The 23,423-nt window shown below is 41.4% G+C and overlaps 1 protein-coding gene and 1 non-coding gene across 2 annotated transcripts in view; one reads left to right on the top strand and one right to left on the bottom strand.

Moving 5' to 3' along the window:
• The window catches only part of GPC6 (glypican 6), a 772,215-nt gene that overhangs the window by 120,374 nt on the left and 628,418 nt on the right, over positions 1 to 23,423 (top strand). The window lies entirely within an intron of this gene.
• Positions 2,270 to 2,376, bottom strand: LOC119939879. The gene has a single exon (XR_005454834.1). It is a non-coding gene; the product is annotated as a U6 spliceosomal RNA (small nuclear RNA).

The raw sequence follows: 23,423 nt of genomic DNA, 5'->3' as shown, positions 1-23,423 counted from the left end.
TAAAAATATTCATACAGTACTAAAGAATACTGGGGGAATGTTCATCTAGAAAGAAGATGTTGCAACTCTTTTCATGTCTTGGGTTATTTGTGCCATAAAAAGATACATAATGTTCTTTCTCAGGAATAATGATGTCATGGCTGGAATAATGTGCTTTGATTAAATCTTAGCCCACACTGCCACGAATACATACACTAGACAGACATCAATGTGGTAGTCCTTTGATGTAAAACAGATTGCTATAGTTTCAAGATCTGCTTGGACTGCCGTCTTCATAAACTAGGAATCCAAAATCCTTTTGTTGCTGCTACTGCAGTGAGAGCCAAAATTGTGAAGGTACTTTTACACAATAAAGGAATCAAAATATATGTGTATGAACTTTCTGGATGTACCTAAAACAGTGGTTTTTATTGTCAGACACTTTTGTCAGCCTTTGTTTACCAGTGTGATAAATCTCAAGCTTCCAAGGCATTAGAGCTGTGAAAGGGAACGATCATTCAGAAATACCGGGAAGCAATTTCTGCTATAAAATAGGGTGGCCTGAAAATTTTAAACATTACAGCCTTTGAGTCATACAATGTGGTTTATCGAACTTCCTACTAAACTGTGTACATAATATTGGTTTAATGAATTGAGTGATCCAGCAGGGCTCAGAAGTTTTTCTCAAATTAAACTTTGCCATTTTAGAGATTTAGAGATGCAAGTTTAAGTCACAATGAAGTTTACCGGTGAATTTTTTTGTGTGGTTGGGAAGCCATAGGCATGTCCAGATAATTTCTTTTGTCCCTTGTTTCATTTCTTTTTGTAGTTGGAGACCACATTTCTCTGGGAAATTTCATCAGTGTCACCACCAACGTTAGTCATTGTTCTTGATATCCCCAGTTAGACACTGATGAAAGATTTAAAATGACAACAATAAGATTCAAGTTCTTACCTTTGTATCCTGTTTGAGTCGCTCAGTCACTCCAAATGTAGGCTTTTAGCTTTCATTTTTCTCAACTTTTTTTAAAGGTAGACAAGACAAATACTTTGAAAATCAGAGCTGCATTGTCAATTCTCAGTAGGCTCACCAAATTACATTTCAGAATCTCTTTACCCTCCTTCCCCTCCAAATAATGACCTGCCATGGAGCAGTGCTTACCTGGTACAAACAACAATACTGTTATTAATATTTAGCCTAAGAATCCAACCGGAAATATAGTAGAGATGGTGGTTTATGATTTTTTTGTATCGCGTTATAGTTCAACAAAAACTGTTTTGCGTGCTTACCGGAAGTGGGCAGAAGAAGAGTACTAACCCAATTTATGATACTGCTGAATTTTTCTTGGAAAAATGTGATTTAGTTTCTTCCAGGCCTACAAGTGATATGTAGGATCTTAAATTTTCCATGACTCTTCTAACTTTATCCTTAGAGTTATTAATTATCAGTGCCAGTGAATTCGTATTAATGCTTTAAATATGGTTGCTGTGATCAGGAAAGTACTGACTAAACTTTTAGCGGAGTCTAGTTTAGAAATGTTTTGAGGTAGGCATTAAAAGAGAATGTCAAATGATGCTAAATTACAAATGTGTACCTTTTCCCCTGATTGCCTGATTGTGGATTGACTACTCATTGGAAGTTAATTGCTACTTAATGCTTATGTATTGTAATTGTTCGTGTCACTTATATCGGCTAAGAATTATGGTAGGAATTTCAGATAATCTGGAATCAAGCTGTTGTGTATCAAGCTGTTGTACATCAAGCACTTGGATGCAAACATAGCACTGAGTCATGGTACGGTTAAATCTTTCCTATGTGGAAAGCAGCAGGATGCTACTTACTGAAAAATTTTTGTTAACTAAAAGCAGGGATAAAAGCCCAGGGTTACGTAGGTGAACCACTCCTAGGAAGGCCTTTGCAATGAGGTCAGAAGCCTAAGGAGAGCACACTGTTAGAGACAAAGTTCCATCCGCAGCCTGTTAGGTGAATTCTGGCCATTCTGGACAAGAAACTCTAGGCATTCACCAGGGCTGAAACTGGTGTTAGCGGAATACTTAGTCCTCTTGTCTCCCCAACCCAGCATATGTTAGCCTGGGTAGGCCTTTCTATTCATTCATTCATTCAATCGTATTTATTGAGCACTTACTGTGTGCAGAGCACTCTGCTAAGCACTTGGGAAGTACAAGTTGGCAACATATAGAGATGGTCCCTACCCAACAATGGGCTCACAATCTAGAAGGGGGAGACAGACAGCAAAACAAAACATGTGGTCAGGTGTCAAGTCATCAGAAAAATATGGAATGCTTCACGAATTTGCATGTCATCTTTGTGCAGGGGCCATGTTAATCTTCTCTGTATTATTCCAATTTTAGTATATATGCTGCTGAAATGAGCACAGGGAGTCCTTTCACTCAAGGCTACAGGACACCTACACACAGTTCAATTGTATCAGCCTCTTCTCTACATCAGCCTAATTCTGAACATGATAAAGGCCCTTATTTTCACCTACCCACTCTCTCCTTGTCATTGACTATGCATTTGTCTTGGTGTCCATAAACACTTTGATACTCATTCCACCCCAACAGTACTTCTGTACATATTCCTTACACTCTGTTATTTCCCCTATCTGCAATTTGTTTTCATGTCTGTCTCCCCAGATTGTACAATGTCTACAGATGATGAGATCTAGTGTGTGTTCAAATTGGTGAGTCAGCAAGGGGAGGTGGAGCAGGATATCAATGCAGTGGAGTTGAGGAGTGATAAAAAAAACTCTAGACTGTGAGCACGTTGTTGGGTAGGCACCGATTGTATATGTTGCAGATTTGTACTTCCCAAGCACTTAATATAGTGCTCTGCACAGAGTAAGCACTCAATAAACACGATTGAATGAATAAATGAATGAATGGACAGTGGGAGGAACATCTATGTGTATACTGAAGTCCCCAAGGACCAATGTTGGGATGGAGTAAGAGAGAAGAAATGTGAGAAAGGGATAAAAATTACTCAAGTTTGAGGTGGGGTCTGGGGGAGGGTGCTAGACGACCATGACTGGTATCTGGAGTGGGTTTGGTAGAAGTGGCTAATATGGGCTTCAAAGGAAGGTAAAGAGAGCGTTGGGGGAAGGGAGAATAGAGTGAAAGCAGCCCTGGAGATTGAGAAAGGAGCCAAGTCTTCCCCCCCTTTTGCCAGTGAGTCTGGGGAAGTAGGTGAAGATGAGGCTCTCTCTCGAAAGAGCATTAGGGGACACAGTGTCAGCTGGGAGTTTCAGTGATGGTGAGAAAGAGCAGTAACTGGGTCAGGAACAGATTAAACTCTGCCCTTCCACTTATTTTCCCATCACTGTTGATGGCACCACCATCCTTCCTGTCTCACAAACCGATAACCTTGGCATTATCCTTGCCTCCTCTCTTTCGTTCCACCCACGTATTAATACCATCACTAAATCTTGTCAGTTCTACCTTCATAACATCGCCCAAAACTATCCCTCCCTTTCTGTCCAAACTGCTACCACATTAATGGAAGCACTTATCCTATCCTGCCTTGGATATTGTATCAGCATCCTTGCTGACCTCCCTGATTATTTCAATTTTACTGATAAATTAGGTGGCCAGTTCCTTGGGGGACGAATATAGGAAGAATGGGACAGAAGGTCTGAAGAGGGGAGTTAAAAGTCTCAAACTACTGATGAGGGCTGTGGGCATGGGAGTCAATAGGAATAGAGAAATAATGTTTCCAGGAGTCAAAGAGGGCAGAGTTAAAACAGGCAAGGATGAAATTCAAGTAACAGTGGTAGCCCAATATCTTGATTTTCACCCGCGGTGCTCCATGACTTGTGCACAGGTGCAAAGGAAGCCGGCTGTGGGGAAGTGGTATAGATTGGCCAAAGGATAGAGTGAATGAGTTGAGTTCATTAGAGAGAGGGTGTTGAGGGCATGCATCAATTATGCATCAAGAAGAGCAGTTTTGTGTATGGAGACTGTGTGACATGATGACTTCAGAAAATTGGAGGTCTCTGTGAGGGAACACAGACTTGCAGGAAGCGGGTGTGTGTAGAGAAGGTGAGGAGGTTGTCGTTGGATAGTGGGATTTCAGAGTTGGTGAGGATAGAAATTATACAGTGATTAGAGATGATGAAATTCAGTGTGTGTCCAGGTTGGTGAGTGGGTGAGGTGGGTGGAGTTTAGGAGTAAGATGAAATGAGCAACGAAAGTGTTGTCAGAAACATCCACATAGATATTGAAGTCCCCGAGGATCAGTGTAGGGATAGAAAAAAAGAAAAGAAATGTGATAATGGCATCTAAATGGGTTGGAAAGTCAGAGGTGCAGTGCAGGGGCAGTGGATGACCGTGACTCATAATGGTCAAATTCTTCCAATTCTGGCATGACCCACCATATCACTGTATCATAATATTGATAAATGATTAGGGTCTACAGTGGTTCAAATGCTTTTGCAAAGCTTATGAGTAACATATAAGAGGTCTTTTTAATTAGTTTCTACACATTGAAATGCAGCAAGCCCTATGTTTGCCTGATGCCACTGGGATTTTAATACATATAGCAATCATAACAGTAATAATGTGGATTTGTTAAGCTCTTATTATGCACAAAACAATGTACGAAGCACACAGTAGATCCGAACAGTCCCTTGTTTCACATGGGAATCGCAGTCTAAAAGGGAGGGAAAACAGGCATTTGAATCAGATCATGTAATTGAGGCACAGAGAAGTGATTTGCCCAAGGCCACACAGCAGGCAAGTAGCAGAGCTGGAATTAGAACCCAGTTCCTCTAATTCCCAAGCCTGTGCTCCTTCCACTAGGCTATACCACTTCTCACATTGAGAGCCTGGGAACTCATGGATAGGAATGTTTCTCATAACTGAATTTATGTGCAGAAAATTATACTTAAGTGCTTGGGAGAGTACAATACCACAGAGTTAGTAGGCATGTTCCCTGCCTCAGTGATCTTACAGTCTGTATGACATTGTTCAGGAAGACCCTGGCTAGGACTTGCCAGAAATTAATAAGATCCTACTACAGTTTATGCAAGTACTCTTTCAACCTTTTACCTTGAAGATAGTGATTACAGTAGTATCTTACAAACTCTGCTAATAATAATAATAATAATAATGGCATTTATTAAGGGCTTACTATGTGCAAAGCACTGTTCTAAGCACTGGAGAGGTTACAAGATGATCAGGTTGTCCCACGGCGGGGGGCTCACAGTCTTCATCCCCATTTTACAGATGAGGTAACTGAGGCCCAGAGAAGTCAAGTGACTTAAGTCACACAGCTCATTGGCGGAGGTGGGATTTGAACCCATGACCTCTGACTCCAAAGCCCGTGCTCTTTTCCACTGAGCCATGCTGCTTCTCTAATATCTGGAACACTGAAGATTTGAAGATTATTGTTGCTACTTTTATAAAACCAGTAGTCTCATCTACTTTTATAGGATGGACAATTCAGGTAGGAAACGTACTAAGATTCACTGCATGATTCAGAGACTATTTTCGACTTTTCTTATTTAATTTAACAAAATGCATCGAGCCCTAGGTTGGTCATGTTTTAATTTATTTTCTTTCTTTTTATACTTTGTCAGTTGTTTTCTGAAAGGAAGTTACTGATGTGAACATTTTCCTCTCAGCCTTGTGGTGTTCACATTATTTTTCAAGTTAACTTTTTGCGGGTGGGAAAAAGAGAGGATGTTTTCTTTCTGTTGAATTTACTTTCAAGTTAAATGCCTTGGAAGACACCCCAGCAGATCCAAGATAGTATAAAGTGCTCAAAATCTGGCAAAAGAAAAAACTGCTTTTCCAAATGAAAATATTTTTCAGCACCAGTAAGGAGAAACATATTTAAAATGCAATTTAAAAGGAAATTCTCCATCTCCTCCTAAGAAATTATTTGAGAGCTTTCACATGTCCTAAGGACAAGTTACTGGATTTTGCCTTAGCCCATCCAATGACAGCAATTAGCAATATCGGTAGAGTTGGTAGATAATTTCAAAATTGCTGATATCTTTCCATTGCTGAGCCTTTGGGGAGATTTTCATATTGGAGCTTTTGTAAAACAAAATGATTGAAGGTGAGTGATCTTGGTATTCTCTCTCCTCAGCTGGAACCATACAGGGCATTAAAAACCAATGCTCCTTGGTTTACTATAAGAAGTGTTTGGTTTCTGTTTTCAATGTTGCTCTCTAGTGTCATGGAAGCTGAAAGCAAAAATTAGCAATAATATGGGGAACCTCTCTCCTCCCCTCATAGTTAAGATCCAGAAAGGCTCACCTGTTTCACCAAGATTGTATCAATCAATTGGTATTAATTGAGCACTTACTATGTGCAGAGCACTGTGCAATACAAGAGAAGTAGCAGGCATGTTCCTTGCCACAGTTAATGAAACTACTTGGCTCAGTGTAGATACAATGTTTCTGAAAGACTTGCCTCAGCAGTTATATAAGCTTAGAAATATGCCATTCCCAGGAAATTATAAACTAAAGACCTTAACCTCATAGTCTTTTGAAGCAAAGCAGTGGACATTATTGTAAGTGTCCAAGTACAGTGAATCATAGAAGAGTTTAGGTGTGGGAAAGGGGCAAACAGATTTGCAGTGGCACCTATTAAAATAGTGAGGATCTTTTAGTAAAGTCCATTTAATTCAATCTAACTCAGAAACATGTATAGAAAATTACTGGGAATTCACCACATGTATGTCAACTAAACGCACTGGTGCAGGTGAATTTTTGGAGCCAAGATTGAGAAATATTTTGCTTGTAAAAGAATGATCTGAATTTGAGTGAGAATTTAAGGATTGCTATTCAGTGGAGTAAGGCTTGCCCAAGGTGACTGAGACACAAGCCTATGAGGGAGGAAGAGAGTGAGGGAAGGAGGGAATAGTCTAGTGTGGGACAGAGGAACCAGCACTAGAAGTTGAATCACTATACAATAAGGGTACATGTGCCTGGAACACAGTAAGCACTTAACAAATACCACAAGTATTATTATTATAATCTCGTTACTTTACACAATGAACAGAAATCTACTGATTATTCAAAGGATGATTTTGTGGGAGGTTTGAATAGCGAGGAAGATCAAAGTGACATTATGGGCAGTCAGGTTTTCTAATCAGTAATAATAATAATGGTATTTGTTAAGCACTTACTATGTGCAAATAACTGTGCTGGGGGGATACAAGGTGATCAGGTTGTCCCATGTGGGGCTCACAGTCTTAATCTCCATTTTACAGATGTGGGAACTGAGGCACAGAGAAGTTAAGTGACTTGCCCAAAGTCACACAGCTGACAAGTGGCGGAGCCGGGATTAGAACCCATGACCTCTGACTCCCAAACTCGTGCTCTTTCCACTGAGCCATGCTGCTTCTCTAGTCAGAAAGATTCTAGTAAACGGTACTCACACAGACACACTGGCAAACAGTGTGATGCAGTGGAAAGCTCACGGAACTGTGAGTTAGAGGATCTGGGTTCTAATCCCAGACCTGCCACTTGTCTGCTATGTGATCTTGTTCAATTTTTTGGTGCCTCAGTTCCCTCATCTGCAAAATGGGGATTCAATATCTGTTCTCCCTCTTACACTGTGAGCCCCAGGTAAAAAATTATCTTGCATTTATCCCAGTGCTTGGTATACAGTAAGCACTTAACAAATATCAGAATTAAAATACGTCTGGTCACGTGCATCTCCTTGTTCTTAATTTCACAACCATTTAAAGAAAAAAAAGCACAATTTAAAAAATGAGACAGTAGGAGAATGGTTACCGAAACTGCTGTTTACTTTTACCAGTGTCAGTTTCTGTGTTTTTGGTAATAAACATACAGTGACTATTTTCTGGATTTTCAGTAATCTGCAATCATTTTGGAAGTCACAGCATTCTAAATCTCCTGCCAGTTTCTCAGCATACATATTTGGAATGGAGTCTGGTTTCCAGCACACAGCTTCAAATATTTGAGCTGCTAATGCTGGACCAAAAATGGACTTAATGGTAATTGGAAGCATCTTTTTCAATAAATGAAAACACAATCCTCCCATTTACTTTCAAAAGACCTCTTGTGACTCAGACTATCACAGGTGGAGTTTAGAATATTTTCTAGATATGGGAATAGAACCTGAATGGGAAACAAGATACAAGGAAATGAACAAGATACAAGGAAGGAAATGAACTGATATGAATTAAATTGTGAAATTATTTCCACTGTAAATTATATCAGCAATAGCTGTTTCATATGTATCTTTTCTTGATTTAGTGCCAACTAAGACCATTGAATTATCTTAAGTAAATTACGAATCAGCCATATGTTACAGTGAGAACCATGTGGTAATCAGTGAACACTGGCTCCGTAGTGAGACATAAAATAGTTGGTTTATAGCTTGCTAGAAACTTGGTTGTGTAAAATAGAAGAATATGAAGACAATTCATCTTGGTATAGGAAATCTTATTAACTGTTTTGTGAAATTTCAGTAACCTATATAGCCTGGCAATATAGAACACTCTGCATAAAAATGAAGGGTTTAAAGAGCTATTAAGACTTTCAGAATGGCCTGATAATGTAAGTCAGCAGTTTAGGAAATTTGGAAATGATGAAGTTATCACTTTTTATGTGAGAATAAACTTGTCTCCTGATAATAACCTGCTCTATCTCCTGGATCTATATAAACAATTTGAAATATTTTATATGAATATTTAATCTACAGTCAAACTTTGGAGCTGTCGCTGTATCATTCTGAAAAATAAGGATATTGTCAGATTCCATTTTAGGAACACAAATAGTGTAATCTCATTGTATGTATGCCAATACATACTACTAGTAAGAAATGGATGCTAATGGAGTTAATTGTATATATACTGAGAATCCTAGTTAGGCCAAGGATCTTTACAGAATCCACAAAAATTGCATCTGCAAGTAGGCCTTTGGAGACATGACCCAACATGTACATAAAACTATCTGTTTTCTATGTGTGGCAGGGGGATGATTTGGGGATGATCATTAGATTAATGTTGGTGTTTGGTGAATTGGGTTCTTTCCTTGACACCAATTTGATTTTGAGAGCTTTGAACGAGAGAAAGAAGATGGTTTCCTGGATAGGAATTGGAAGGTTGTTTCATGTGTAATGTTTCATTATTATTCATTATTCATCATGCTTCATGGGGAAGCAGTGTGGCTCAGTGGAAAGAGCACAGACTTTGGAGTCAGAGGTCATGGGTTCACATCCCGGCTCCGCCAATTGTCAGCTGTGTGACTTTGGGCAAGTCACTTCACTTCTCTGTGCCTTGGTTACCTCATCTGTAAAATGGGGATGAAGACTGTGAGCTCCCTGTGGGACAACCTCATCACCTTGTAACCCTCCCAGCCTTAGAACAGTGCTTTGCACATAGTAAAAGTGCTTAATAAATGCCATCATTATGATTATTATTATTATTCTGTTACTGAAAATGGATTCTTCACTGGAAACAATTAAAGAGCTCTCACAAATTATTGTAATTTGGTTTAAATGTTTTATGTCATTTAAATCAGATTACAGCCATATCTAAATTCAAAAAAGACAGAGAAACAATAAGCCTTTCCTTGGTTTAGCTGTTAGCAATTAGAACATAGATTTTAAGGTACAATTGTCCTTGAAAATTGCAATTTTTTTGTCCAAGCACTGTTAATTGGAACCAACTGACTCCTAAGAATGATGTTAGAAATATGTTGAATGGATTCCTTCACCCTATTTGCACAGTTATCCAGCATTTCTGTATTCATTTAATTATAGATGCAAAATATACCCACATTAATGGCTTTATTTTGAGTCAGAAGATTCTACAGTGAATTAGCGCTCATTTACTTCATCAGAAGTAAAATCCATATGTTGTCCTCCTCCGGTTACTTGAGCCCCCTACCACATCTCCCACTTAAATGCTCCCCAACATTTGCTAAGCCTTCTCCCCTTCTGTATCATTGCAGTTTTTAAAAGTATTCTCTTATCTGCAGCTCCTTGCGCCTTTCTTCCCATACCAGTACCCTGGAAAAATAGTGCCATTAAGGAGGCTAGTGTGGTAAGATCAAAACTGATGTATTGTAAAGTTAAGACAGCAAGTACATTTAGAAACATTTCAAGTGCCATTCATCATACCTCAAAATGTTTTTAGTCTGTATTTTATTACCTTTATATTTTCATGTGTGGGAAGATAGGTAATCCTTCTTAGATTTTATTGTCTGCAGAATACAAATTGATGTATTAATAGGTAGTTTGTTAACATCTAATTTCAAGAAAAAGGGCTAGAAGTGCTTTCCATTAAAATTAAACTCCTAGATATGTATAAGACACCCAAATGGGTAGAAAAGAGGAAGTAAAATATATATGCAATTAAAAATAATCTGGAACTGAGAAGCGGCTTGGACCTGAGTCACAGAACTTGAGTTCTAATCGCAGTTTGCCACTTACCTGCTGTGTGAGCTTGAGCAAGTTGCTTAGCTTTCCTGGGCCTCAGTTGCCTCATCTGTAAAATGGGAATTGACTCCCTTTTCCTCTGACAGCCTGTGAGCCCTATATAGGACATGACTGTGTCCCAAATATTTACCTCAGTGCTTAGTACAGCACGTCAGAGAGTAAGCACTTAAAAATGCCACTAAAAAGTGACTGAATTATTTGAATGCCCTATTCATATTCATTGTTGGCTGTGTTAAATTCTTCCCCCTGAGGTTAGTCTAATGTTATGACCTGAGCTCTTTTCTGGACTCCACAGAACCATCTGAGGTATTCCATAAAGTGGACTAGTCTAGCAGGAATCCTGAAAAATAGCTGGTTATTATGGTTTAAAGGCAACCTGTTGGGTTATGGTACAGTGTCACAACATTGGCTCTATCCTGTGTATACTTGTATTTTTTAACACTATTTCTGCACTTAGCTCAGGGCAGGACTGGATAGATTCTACTGCAGTCGATCAATTGATCAATTATATTTACTGAGTGCTTACATGCCCAGCCCTCAACAAGCTTACATTCTAGAAGGGGAGCATACATTTCCACATTGTGGACATTCAAATGCCCAAAGGCCACTTAAAAAGAATGAAACAATTTTGAAGCTATAAACTGTGTTTAATGGAACAGTACTAGATGATACAAAGCAGCCCATATGAACCGTAAACAATATTACTTAAATAAGGACTAATTATTTTGTATCTTACAGAGATAATACAATCTAGAATTACAGTTTATTTTTAAAAATTTTATCTGTAAGACAAAAATTTAACAAATCTATAGAGGTGATTAAAATATGCAAACTATGTTAAATCTGTCAAATATTTTTAAGATTAAAGCTTACTTGTGAGTGTTGCCAACTATACATTTCTAAGTCAGCATAGCCAAAGTATAATTGGAGAAATTTAGGTTTACTAATGCTCCTTGAACATAAGCTCTTGCTTTAAAGCCTGATCTTTGCCTCTATAATTACACCGTACATTAGAGAATATCCACCACTATCCCTTAAGCCCCTGAAAAATGCTGGCCAATTCTTGACCTGCAAAGTGAGAAAGTGTGTTTATGAGTGTAGGTTGATTTCCATCCCAGGGTATACATATACATATTTAATTTATGTATAATTTAAAATACCCTTTTAGAATCTTCAACCTTTCTGTACATGAGCCTTAATCCTTACACATTAGTAAGATGAAAAAATGGAAAGCAGTGTTTCATTTAATTCTTAATAGAAACAAAAGGTTAGCATTACAACATTACTTAAAAGGAAAATATGTTTATAGGTTTTATATAAAATAGCAGACTAAACAATTGAAAGTGTACCCAGAGTTGGACATGAAATCAGATTGTCTTTATAAACCCATAAAGAAAAGAATTCCTTATTTTCCACATGGGGAATGTATACTTTCACGTACCCAGATACTAACTTTCAGACTGACAGGTATAGGAATATCAAGAACTAGCTAGTGTATCCATCGTTTTAACTTAACTCATAGTTCAAGGACTATCAAGAACTAGCTACAGTATCCGTTGTTTTAACTTAACTCATAGTTCACATCTATTGTTTATAGGTGATAGACTTGATCACTCATAAAAACAACCTGGGATTCTTGCTATTGATTTATAATTTAGATCTCATCTCTCTGACTGCGATCCATCATTGTTTGTGAACTTTTGGTGGCTCCACTCAGTAAAAGAACAATAAAAAAAAAATGACAGTTTAGAAGATCTGGTAATGTTTCTCTACAGACATATACCCAGAGTCACACAAATCACAGAAAATCTGATCACTGCTCAGGGATGTGCTCACCTGGGCATAACCGATTACAAGGCTGAAGTATATGAAAACATTAAATATTTCAAGGATCCTTGTATGGCTGCCTCTATACACTTGGGAACAGAGTGTGCCTTAGGAATAGATTGTGAATGCTGCCATTTTAGAGAAGTAGCGTGCTTAGTGGAAAGAGCCCGGGCTTGGGAGTCAGAAGTTGTGGGTTCTAATTCCGACTCCGCCACTTGTCAGCTGTGTGACTTTGGTTAAGTCTCTTCACTTCTCTGGGCCTCAGTTACCTCATCTGGAAAATGGGGATTAAGTCTGTGAGCCCCACCTGGGACAACCTAATAACCTTGTACCTCCCCCAGGGCTTAGAACAGTGCTTGGCATATAGTGAGCACCTAATACCATCATTATTACTTTATTGATGGGACTATCGACCCAGACTACTTATGTCTTGAGTCTGAACCTGAACAAAAGAAGGACTACTGCGGAAAATACCTAAAGGTCCTCCCTTCCCAACCCTACACATCTGCAATGACAGTAAAATAATAGAAAATAGAAAAAGGGCTAGAAAATTGGGGTAGAAATTTTAGGTTGTTTGATGTCTAATGATAGAGTTCTTAGGATCTGTGCCAATCACACAATCAGTGTGGTGTTTATTGCCCATTTACTGTGTGCAAAGCACTGTACTAAATGCTTGGGTTAGTGCCCACAGTGAGCTTAGGGTCTAGAGAAAATTAATGGAAATCAATGAGTATCTTTGCATGTAAAAATAATCCAAATATCTTGGACTCCAAATATGCTCAATCGTCTTGAGCCAGGTCCCTAAATGCATTGAATTCTCCACATATTTTACAAGGAAATACATTTTAGGAAGATTTATCCAGTTAATGGAGCTCAGTATTCTTTAGGTCTCAAATATCTCTTTTTCAAGTGAAAATCTTTTTCTCCTTCTATGAGTGGTATTTTTAAGTGCTTACATAGTGCAAAACATTGTACTAAGCACTTGGAAAAGTAGTTTTCAATTCAGTTGTATTGAGCGCTTACTATGTGTGGAGCACTGTACTAAGTGCTTGGGGACATATAATATAGTAATAGACACAGTCCTTGCCCACAACAAGCTCACACTCTAGAGCAGGGGAGATAGCAATACAAGTAAACAGACATCAATATAAATAAAATTACAGGTATATGCATAAGTGGTGAGCACCAGAGGAGCAAAGTGTGCATACTGGATTGAAGAAGGAGAGAAATGAGGTGAGGTAGGAGGGGGCAAGGTGGTGGAGATCTTTAAAGCCAGTGGTGAGGAGTTTTTATTTGATACGGAGGCAGATAGGCAACCACTGGAGACTTTTGAGGAGGGGAGTGACATGCCCTGAACATTTCTATCGGAAGATAATCTGGGCAGCAGAGTGAAGTATGGACTGGAGTGGGGAGAGGCAGGAGGTTGGGAGGTCAGAAAGGAGGCTGATGCAGTAATCTAGTATAAAATAGAGTTAGTAGACATGATCCCTTCCTATAAGGAATTTGGAGTCTAGTAGGCAAAGACATTAAAAGAAATTACAGATAAGAGAAAAGAGAAACAGCAGAGTGTAAGGGTATGTTTATAAGCACTGCAGAGTAGAGTGGAGGTGAGTATCAAAGTGTTAAAGGGGAACAAATTCAAATGTAGGAAAGCAGGGCAAATAGACTGCAGAGATGACAGGTTAGGGAAGGCTTTTTGGAGGAAATACGATTTGGTAGGGATTGAAGATGGGTAGCATGTGGGTCTATAGGATTCATTCATTCAATCATATTTATTGAGCACTTGGGAAGTACAAGTTGGCAACATATAGAGACGGTCCCTACCCAACAGTGGGCTCACAGTCTAGAAGGATATAAAGGAGGAGGACGTTCCAGGTTAGAGGGAGGACATAAGTTAATTGTGGTATTTGTTAAGCACTTCATCATCATCAATCGTATTTATTGAGCGCTTACTATGTGCAGAGCACTGTACTAAGCGCTTGGGAAGTACAAATTGGCAACATATAGAGACAGTCCCTACCCAACAGTGGGCTCAGTCTAAAAGGGGGAGGACTTACTATGTACCAAGCACTGTATTGAGTGCTGGGCTGGATACGAGCAAACCAAGTTGGACACAGTCCCTCAACCACAAGGGGCTCACAGTCTAATAGGAGGGAGAAAGATATTGAAACCCCATTCTGCAGATTAGGGAACTGAGGCACAGATCAATTAAGTGATTTGCCCAAGGTCACACAGCAGACATGTGGAGGAGCCGGGATTAGAACCTAGTTTCTCTGATTCCCAGGCCCAAGTGGAAAGCAGAAACTTTGAAGGTCTGTTGCATATGAAGAAGGAACACGGGCCTGGAAGTCAAAAGGTCATGGGTTCTAATCCTGACTCCACCATGTAGCTGCTGTGTGACCTTGGGCAAGTCACAACTTCACTGTGCCTCAATTACCACATCTGTAAAATAGGCTTTATCCCACAGTCCCAGGTGGGATTGGGACTGTGTCCAACTCAATTAGCTTGTATCCACTCCAGGGCTTAAGACAGTGCTCGGGAGTCAGAAAAACCTGGGTTCTAATTTCGGATCCAACATGTAGCTGCTGTGTGACCTTGGGCAAGTCATTTAACTTCTCTATGCCTTAATTGCCTCAACTATAAAATGGGGATTAAGACTGTGAACCCCATGTGAGCCCGTTTCTTGACTGTGAGCCCGTTGTCGGGTAGGGACTGTCTCTAAAGGTTGTCAATTTGTACTTCCCAAGCGCTTAGTACAGTGCTGTGCACACAGTAAGTGCTCAGTAAATATGATTGAATGAATGTGGGACAGGGATTGTGTCCAACCTGATTTGTTTGTATCCAACCCAGCGCTTAATACAGTAAGCACCTAAATACCACAATTATTACTATTATTATTCCAAGCCAGAGGAAAGATATGGGAATGGGGTTGGTGGTGAGATAGAGAAGTTCGAGGAACAGTGACATCTCCTCTGAGGCCTCCCAGACTAAACCCCATTTTTCCTTATTTCCACTCACTTCTGCGTTGCCCTGACTTGCTCCCCTTTCTCTCCCCCTCCCCAGCCACACAGCACTTACATATCTGTTTGTAATTGATGGTATTGACACCTGTCTGCTTGTTTTGTTTTGATGCCCGTCTCCCCCCTCTAGACTGTGAGCCCGTTATTGGGTAGGGACTGTCTCTATTTGTTGCCAAGTTGTACTTTCCGAGTGCTTAGTACAGTGCTCTGCACACAGTAAGCGCTCAGTAAATATGAATGTTAAGAGGTGTGGAGTGTGGGCATGGGTTGTAGGAGGAAATAAGTAAGGTAAGGTATGCACGTAGAATTGTACTTAGCCAGCTGATGGAATACTTTAATGCCAATGTTAGAGAGTTTCTGTTTGATGTGAAGGTGACTGCATAGCCACTGGAAGTTCTTGAGGAGTATGGAGTCATGGGCTGAGTGTTTGTTTTTTTTAGGAAAACAATCTAGACAGCAGACTGAAGTAAGGCCTGCTGTGGGAAGAGACACCAGTTGATGTTCAAGGAGTGAAGTGTGAGGGCTGTGTTGTAGTGTGAGAGGAGCATGATTAGTCAGGGGGAGAGTTGACTGAGTGCTGTTTCGGAGTCATTATTTTGAATTTAAAAGATAAAAAATTTGAGGGATAATCCAGGTCACTCCAACGCATATGCTTTATGGGTTAAATTACATTAACCTGTGTTGCTTTGCTTGTAAATGTTACAGCTGTCAATCCATTAGTTAATCCAGTTGTCAATCTCAAGTGCAGTCTAGAACTGTCTGGACTTTGTATAGAGGGCTATTTCTACAAGGAAACATTAATTCCCCTGTGAGATATCTTTTCAAGTAGAATTAAATGGGATTCTCTTACTTAGGATTGACACGACAGGTTGTTTTAAAACCGTACTCTGAATACTCTCAATCGTCTAGACAGGTGATGTAGACATCAATTTCAAAAGTATTTTCATTTTGAAGATGGAATAATGATAATTTTCCAATTTTCCAAAACTGAGACAAAACAGAAAAACACCTTATCCTTACTGGAAATTAAAAGGCATTGTTTCATTTTGTTAAGCAATCAAGAGGAATCTAATTTTTTCTGTCCTTAATAAAATTAATGATTACCCGGGGTTAAAATATTAAATGGGAAAATGAAGTTAACTAAATTGAAAGTTCTTACCGTTTCCTCAATTCTTCATAAATCTGCTTTCAGTTTGCTTGGGGAAGTTGTGGTTTGTTTTTCTTCCACTCTATAGTTGTTCATATAGCAGTATTTTAAGCGAACAGGTCTTATTTTAAAGAATGCCTAATATATGATTTAGTATGGTTCCCTCCCCAGCATATGCTTTGCTGTATTGAAAGCAGCTATTCTATGTGTACTATGGCCGGTTATGCATTTTCAACTCATTAGTGACAACTTGAACGAGTGCCCAATTATCCAAATCAAAGTCAACGCATTGAAAACAGACTAATAATGCTTTTAGTCTTGCTCTTCTCTGATTTTTCACGAGAGAGAATTTCCGGGACAACTTAATGGCTCAGAAAGTGATTTGATTAGCCTCAATTTTTATCTTGGGCAAATCATGGATGGTCACCTTCTGTGGTCCTCACCCACAGATAAAAACTGCACTCAGCTCTGGCATGCATGGACTTGGCTACTCCCAACTCAACTATAAAAAGCATGATTTTATCATTGAACATACAGAATTGTTATGCTTTGTGATGACTACTAAGGACTAAAGATCTTTAATCCAACCTTATTGGTTGACCGATCAATGCCCAGATCAATGCCCAAGGCGTGGGGGGAAAAGGAGGGGACACTTGCTTGGAGAGTAAGAGCCCTGTGTGTGATGGCAGGATCCTTTTTTAGGTGGAGCAGAGTCAAGGAGGACACCAAGGCAAAGTGGAAAAGATTGGCACACAGTGAGTAAACTGCCACTGGAGGACTGGAGTGTAAAAACTGGACTGTAGTAGGAGATGAGTGCGGTGAGGTGGGATGGGTGAGATGATTAAATGCTTTAGACAGTAAGGAGTTTCTGTTTGCTACAGAGAGGTGTATGGGTAGCCACTGGAGGTTCTTGAAGAGTGGGGAAACATGGACTGAATGTTTTTGTTTAAAAATGATCTGCCCAGCAGAGTTAAGTATGGATTGGAGTGGGAAGAGACAGGAAGCAGGGAATCGAAGAGGAAGCGGGTGTAGTGGTCAGGAAAGGAGACCTGTTTGGATCAGCAGGGTAACAGTTTGAGTGGAGAGGATAGGGTGAATTTTCTCGTCGCTGTGAAGGTAAAATTGACAGGATATGGTGACGGATGGAATATGTGAGTGGAATGAGAGAGGTGAGTAGAGCACAACGCCAAGGTTGTGAGCTTGTGACAAGTACAGTGCTCTGCACACAGTAAGCTCTCGATAAATACAACTGAATGAAAAAGGTCGGATCGTGGTATCGTATACAGGGAGAGGACAGGAATGAGTCGGAAGATAAGTTCATTTTTGGACTCGTTTAAGGTGTCGACGGAACATCCAGATCAAGATTCCTATAGTCAGGAGGAAATGCAAGGTCGCAGGAAAGGCGGGATCCCGTGTTGGGTGGGGACGATGCGAGGGGTAGGAAGGGGTTGGATGGAAGTGAGCCGGTGGGGGTCCGTGAGGTGGAAGAGGGATAAAGCTGGGGGGGGCTGGGACAGGATGCCATGGGGCTAGGGCCTAAGAAAAAGGCAAATCCGGAGCTGCAGAAGTGGATCTGCCGACCCGAGGGCCTATACAGCTTCCACAAGTACTTTGCGACTCCGCCCTTCCCAGCTGGAGGGAAACCACAAGTTCTGAGCTGCTATTAGCGAGTCATTATGCTTACCTGTCCGGAGTGAATGGGCAAGGGCTATCAAGTCCTTCGATGTGGCTAATTGTTGGGAAACCACAAGGTCTGAGCTGCCATTAGCGAGTCATTATGCTTATCTGTCCGGAGTGAATGGGCAAGGGCTATCAGGTCCTTAGATGTGGCTAATTGTTGACACATCCTTATTTCTTGTAACACCAAGCTTTTTACTGAACCTGTCTGGTGGAGGGTGGAGTTGAGAACATCTTATCTGTCTGGAGTGAATGGGCAAGTTCTATCAAGACCTTAGATGTGGCTAATTGTTGACACATTCTTATTTCTTCCTCCCTTCAAGGCCCTACTGAGAGCCCATCTCCTCCAGGAGGCCTTCCCAGACTGAGCCCCTTCCTTCCTCTCCCCCTCGTCCCCCTCTCCATCCCCCGCATCTTACCTCCTTCCCTTCCCCACAGCACCTGTATATATGTATATATGTTTGTACATATTTATTACTCTATTTTACTTGTACCTATCTATTCTATTTATTTTATTTTGTTAGTATGTTTGGTTTTGTTCTCTGTCTCCCCCTTCTAGACTGTGAGCCCACTGTTGGGTAGGGACTGTCTCTATATGTTGCCAGCTGGTACTTCCCAAGCGCTTAGTACAGTGCTCTGCACACAATAAGCGCTCAATAAATACGATTGATTGATTTCTTGTAACACCAAGCTTTTTACTGAACCTGTCTGGTGGAGGGTGGAGTTGAGAACATCTTATCTGCCTGGAGTGAATGGGCAAGCTCTATCAAGACCTTAGATGTGGCTAATTGTTGACACATCCTTATTTCTTGTAACACCAAGCTTTTTACTGAACCTGCCTAGTGGAGGGTGGAGTTGAGAACATCTTATCTGTCCGGAGTGAATGGGCAAGCTCTATCAAGACCTTAGATGTGGCTAATTGTTGACACATCCTTATTTCTTGTAACACCAAGCTTTTTACTGAACCTGTCTGGTGGAGGGTGGAGTTGAGAACATCTTATCTGTCCGGAGTGAATGGGCAAGCGCTATCAAGTCCTTAGATGTGGCTAATTGTGGACATCCTTATTTCTTGTAACAACACCAAGCTTTTTACTGAACCTGTCTGGTGGAGGGTGGAGTTGAGAACATCAATCTGGTCGTGAAGAGTCTGTAGAGTGGCCCCAAGTATTCATTCATTCATTCATTCAATCGTATTTATTGAGCGCTTACTGCAGAGAACTGTACTAAGCGCTTGGGAAGTACAAGTTGGCAACATATAGAGACGGTTCCTACCCAACAGTGGGCTCACAGTCTAGAAGGGGGAGACAGACAACAAAACATATTAACAAAATAAAATAAATAGAATAAATATGTACAAATAAAATAAATAAATAAAATAAAGTAGGCCAACTAGGCCAACATTTCCTAAATCGCTGCAGTCCGGCATCGGTCCTGACTGCGCAATTTGCGTAGGTTTCGCGAATCGCACCTTTACGCCATTTGAGTACGTTCGTGAATCCCGTCGGTACGCAATTTGCGTAGCCCGCCAGGCCTGCGGGGTAAGCCCCATTGGCGCCATTTACTCAACATTTAATAATAATAATGGCATTTATTAAGCGCTTACTATGTGCAGACCACTGTTCAAAGCGTTGGGGAGGTTACAAGGCGATCAGGTTGTCCCACGGGGGGCTCCCAGTCTTCATCCCCATTTTACAGATGAGGTCACCGAGGCACAGAGAAGCGAAGTAACTTGCCCAAAGTCACACAGCTGACAAGTGGCGGAGCCGGGATTTGAACCCATGACCTCTGACTCCACAATGCACATCATTAATAAAATAGAGTAGTAAATATGTACGACCCACGTCCTTCCCCTGGCCTGGAATGCCCTCCCTCCACACATCCGCCAAACTCACTCACTCACTCACTTACTCATTCCTTCAATCATATTTAGTGAGAGCTTACTGTGTGCACAGTACTGTACTAAGCGCTTCGAAAGTACAATTAGGCAACAGATAGAAACCATCCCTACCCAACAGTGGGCTCACAGCCCATGTTCTCTCATGGGACAGGGTGGGAAGTTGGGTCAGGCGGAGATGGTAACAGGAGGTAGGGTGCCATGGCCAGGGGGCATAGGAGGCCTTCCCAGATTGAGCTCCCTCTTTCCTCTCCCCCTCCCCATCCCCCCCACCTTACCTCCTTCCCCTCCCCTCAACACCTATATATATGTTTGTATATATTTATTATTCTATTTTACTTGTACACGTTTATTCTATTTATTGTATTTTGTTAATAGGTTTGGTTTTGTTGTCTGTCTCCCCCTTCTAGACTGTGAACCCACTGTTGGGTAGGGACCGTCTCTATATGTTGCCAATTGTACTTCCCAAGCGCTTAGTACAGTACTGTGCACACAGTAAACTCTCACTAAATTTGATTGAAGGAATGAGTAAGTGAGTGAGTGAGTTTGGCAGATGTGTGGAGAGAGGACAGTAAGTGCTCAATAAATACGAATGAATGAATGAATTTACATTATTTGGGGCTCTCTATGTTACGATTGTCAGTTACATAAATGAGGTCTTTTGGGCATTTTACATCAACTGCGCAGTTTGCATATTCGAGAATCTTAAGCCTGAATTCACACAGTGGGATTTGTGAAACACTAGGTCTCAAGCACTTCTCTAAGCATTGGGGTAAGCACAGGTTTATCGGGTCGGATGCATTCCCCATCCCACATGACGCTTCCAGTCTTTATCCCCACGTCACGGATGAGGAAAGTGAAGCCCGGAGAAGTGGAGTAAATTGGCCAGCATCGTACATCAGGCAGCTGTCACAGCAGGATTAGAAGCCACCTCCATCTCATTCCGGAGGGAGAAAGATGGAGCGAGCGAGAAAGGAAGCAAAGGAGTGAAAAAGCGAGTGAATGAGCACTGTGGGCAGGGCAGGTGTCTCCTCCCGCTGGTGTATAATGCGGTGGAGAGGCGGGAGCCAGGTATCAAAAAGCATCAATTAAACTGTTGCACATTTGGGAGGTCAGAGGGGGACCGATAAAAGGGTGTTTTGGGTTTTTTTCTTTTGTGACAAAAAGCAAGCAACTGGCCCGGTAAATATGTCAAATCTTACCCATCCATGTCCTCCAGCCCTGGATCTCTCTCAACTTTTTGCTCTGTAATGAGAGCCATTGGAACATGGTGAAGGAAAACTGGGACTAGGAGTCGGGAAACCGGGGTTCTAATCCTGTTTATGCCAAAGGCCTGCCGAAATACCTTGGACAAGTCACTTAGCCCCTCTGAGTCTGCCGCCTCCTCCTCTGTCAAATCGATAAGGAAGTGGGCGAGGGGATGAGGTCCCCCTGTAGTCTCCGCAGGTTATTTAGAAAATGGAATTGAGGCCGACCCTCTCAATTGTCCATATTGCTCAAATGCCACAGTTTAGGCATCTTTGTCGTTCAGGCAGGGGTGTGTGTGTGTGTGGGGGGGGGGGGGGGGGATCAGAGGGTGGGGTCTGAGGGCCCAAGGTGTGTGTGGGGGGAGGAGGGGACACTTGCTTGGAGAGTAAGAGAAAGAAAGGCCAGAGTTGCAGCAGTGGATCTGGAGAACCCGATGCCCTGTTTGTGGTGGCAGGTTCCTTTATTAGGTGGAGCGGAGTCAAGGAGGACATCCAGGTTGCGGGCTTGGGAGACAGGAAGGATGGTTCCGCCGTCCACAGGGAGAGGACAGGGTTTGGAAGGGAAGGAGCTCAGTCTTGGACATGTCAAGTTTTAGGTGGCGTGAAGACATCCAGGTGGAGATATGTCCTGAGGGCAGGAGGAGATGCAGCCTGGAGGGAGGGACAGAGAACAGGGGAGGAGATGAAGATTTGGGTGTCGTCTGCGTAGAGATGATAGTTGCAGCCGTGGGAGGGAATGAGTTCACCAAGGGAGTGAGTGTAAATGGAGAACGGAAGGGGAACCAAGAACTGACACTTGAGGAATCCCTAAGGTTAGGGGATGGGAGGGGGAGGAGGAGCCCGCGAAGGAGACTGAGAATGAGAGGCCAGAGAGATAAGGGGAGAATCAGGAGAGGACAGAGTCCGTGAAGCCCAAGTTGGATAACGTGTGGAGGAGAAGGGGATGGTCCAAAGTGTCAAAGGCACCTGAGAGGTCGAGTACAGAAGTTTACGGGGCATGTCACCCCCCTCCTCAAAAATCTCCAGGGGTTTCCTATCCACTTCCATATCAAACAAAAACTCCTCACCATTGGCTTTAAAGCACTCCATCACCTTGCCCCCTCCTACCTCACCTTGCTTCTCTCCTTCTACAACCCAACCCGCACTATTCCCTCCTCTAGTGCTAACCTTATCACTGTGCCTCAATCTCACTGTCCTGGAATCCCCTCCCACTTCATATTCGACAGACATTTACTCCCCCCAACCTTCAAAGCCTGATTATAATAATAATGATGGTATTCGTTGAGCACTCACAGTATGCCAAGCACTGTTCTAAGCACTGGGGTAGATCCGAGTAGTCAGGTTGTCCCACGTGGGGCTCACAGACTTAATCCCCATTTTACAGATGAGGTAACTGAGGCACAGAGAAGTTAAGTGACTTGCCCAAATCACACAGTTGACAAGTGGCGGAGTCAGGATTAGAGCCCACTACCTCTGACTCCCAAGCCCAAGCTCTTTCCACTAAGCCACACATCTCCTCCAAGAGGCCTTCCCAGACTAAGCACCACTTTTCCTCATTCCCACTCCCTTCTGAGTCATCCTGACGTGCTCCCTTTGCTTTTCCCCTAACCTACCAGCCCCACAGAACTATGTATACATCTGTAATTTTATTCATTTGTATTGATGTTTGTCTCCCCCCTTTATACTGTGATCTCATGGTGACCAGGGAATGTCACCATTTTTTGTTGTATTGTACTTTCCCAAGCACTTAATACAGTGCTCTGCGTACAGTAAGTACTTAGTAAATATGATTAAATAAATGAGAGAATGGATATTATTTACTGAGCACTCACTTGCAATTAAGTACCTGTTCTCCCTCCTACCTATGGGATGGGGGCCATGTCTGACCTATCTTGTATCCATTCCAGGGCTTAGTACAGTACTTGGAAGGTATAAAAACTATTATTATTATTATTATTATTATTATTGTTATTTTCCATTACTACTGAGCAATGTAGTAAGTTTTTTGAACCATAAATCGAGTTAGAAGACATGATTCCTTCGCTCATGGAAGTTAAAAGTGTAGCAGAGAAGACATTTACAGATAAAGAAGAGAAAAAACCTGAGTATTTAGTTATGTTTTTTGAAGTGGTAGATTGCATAAGTGCTTAATTAGCACAGAGTGCTTAGGTTGTTGAAGGGGGATTGGACCT

The sequence above is a fragment of the Tachyglossus aculeatus genome, chromosome 17, assembly GCF_015852505.1.
Source record: "Tachyglossus aculeatus isolate mTacAcu1 chromosome 17, mTacAcu1.pri, whole genome shotgun sequence".
Taxonomy (NCBI): Eukaryota; Metazoa; Chordata; class Mammalia; order Monotremata; family Tachyglossidae; genus Tachyglossus; species Tachyglossus aculeatus.
Note: the sequence above shows the minus strand (reverse complement) of the source record. Positions and strands in the feature narration are given on the sequence as shown.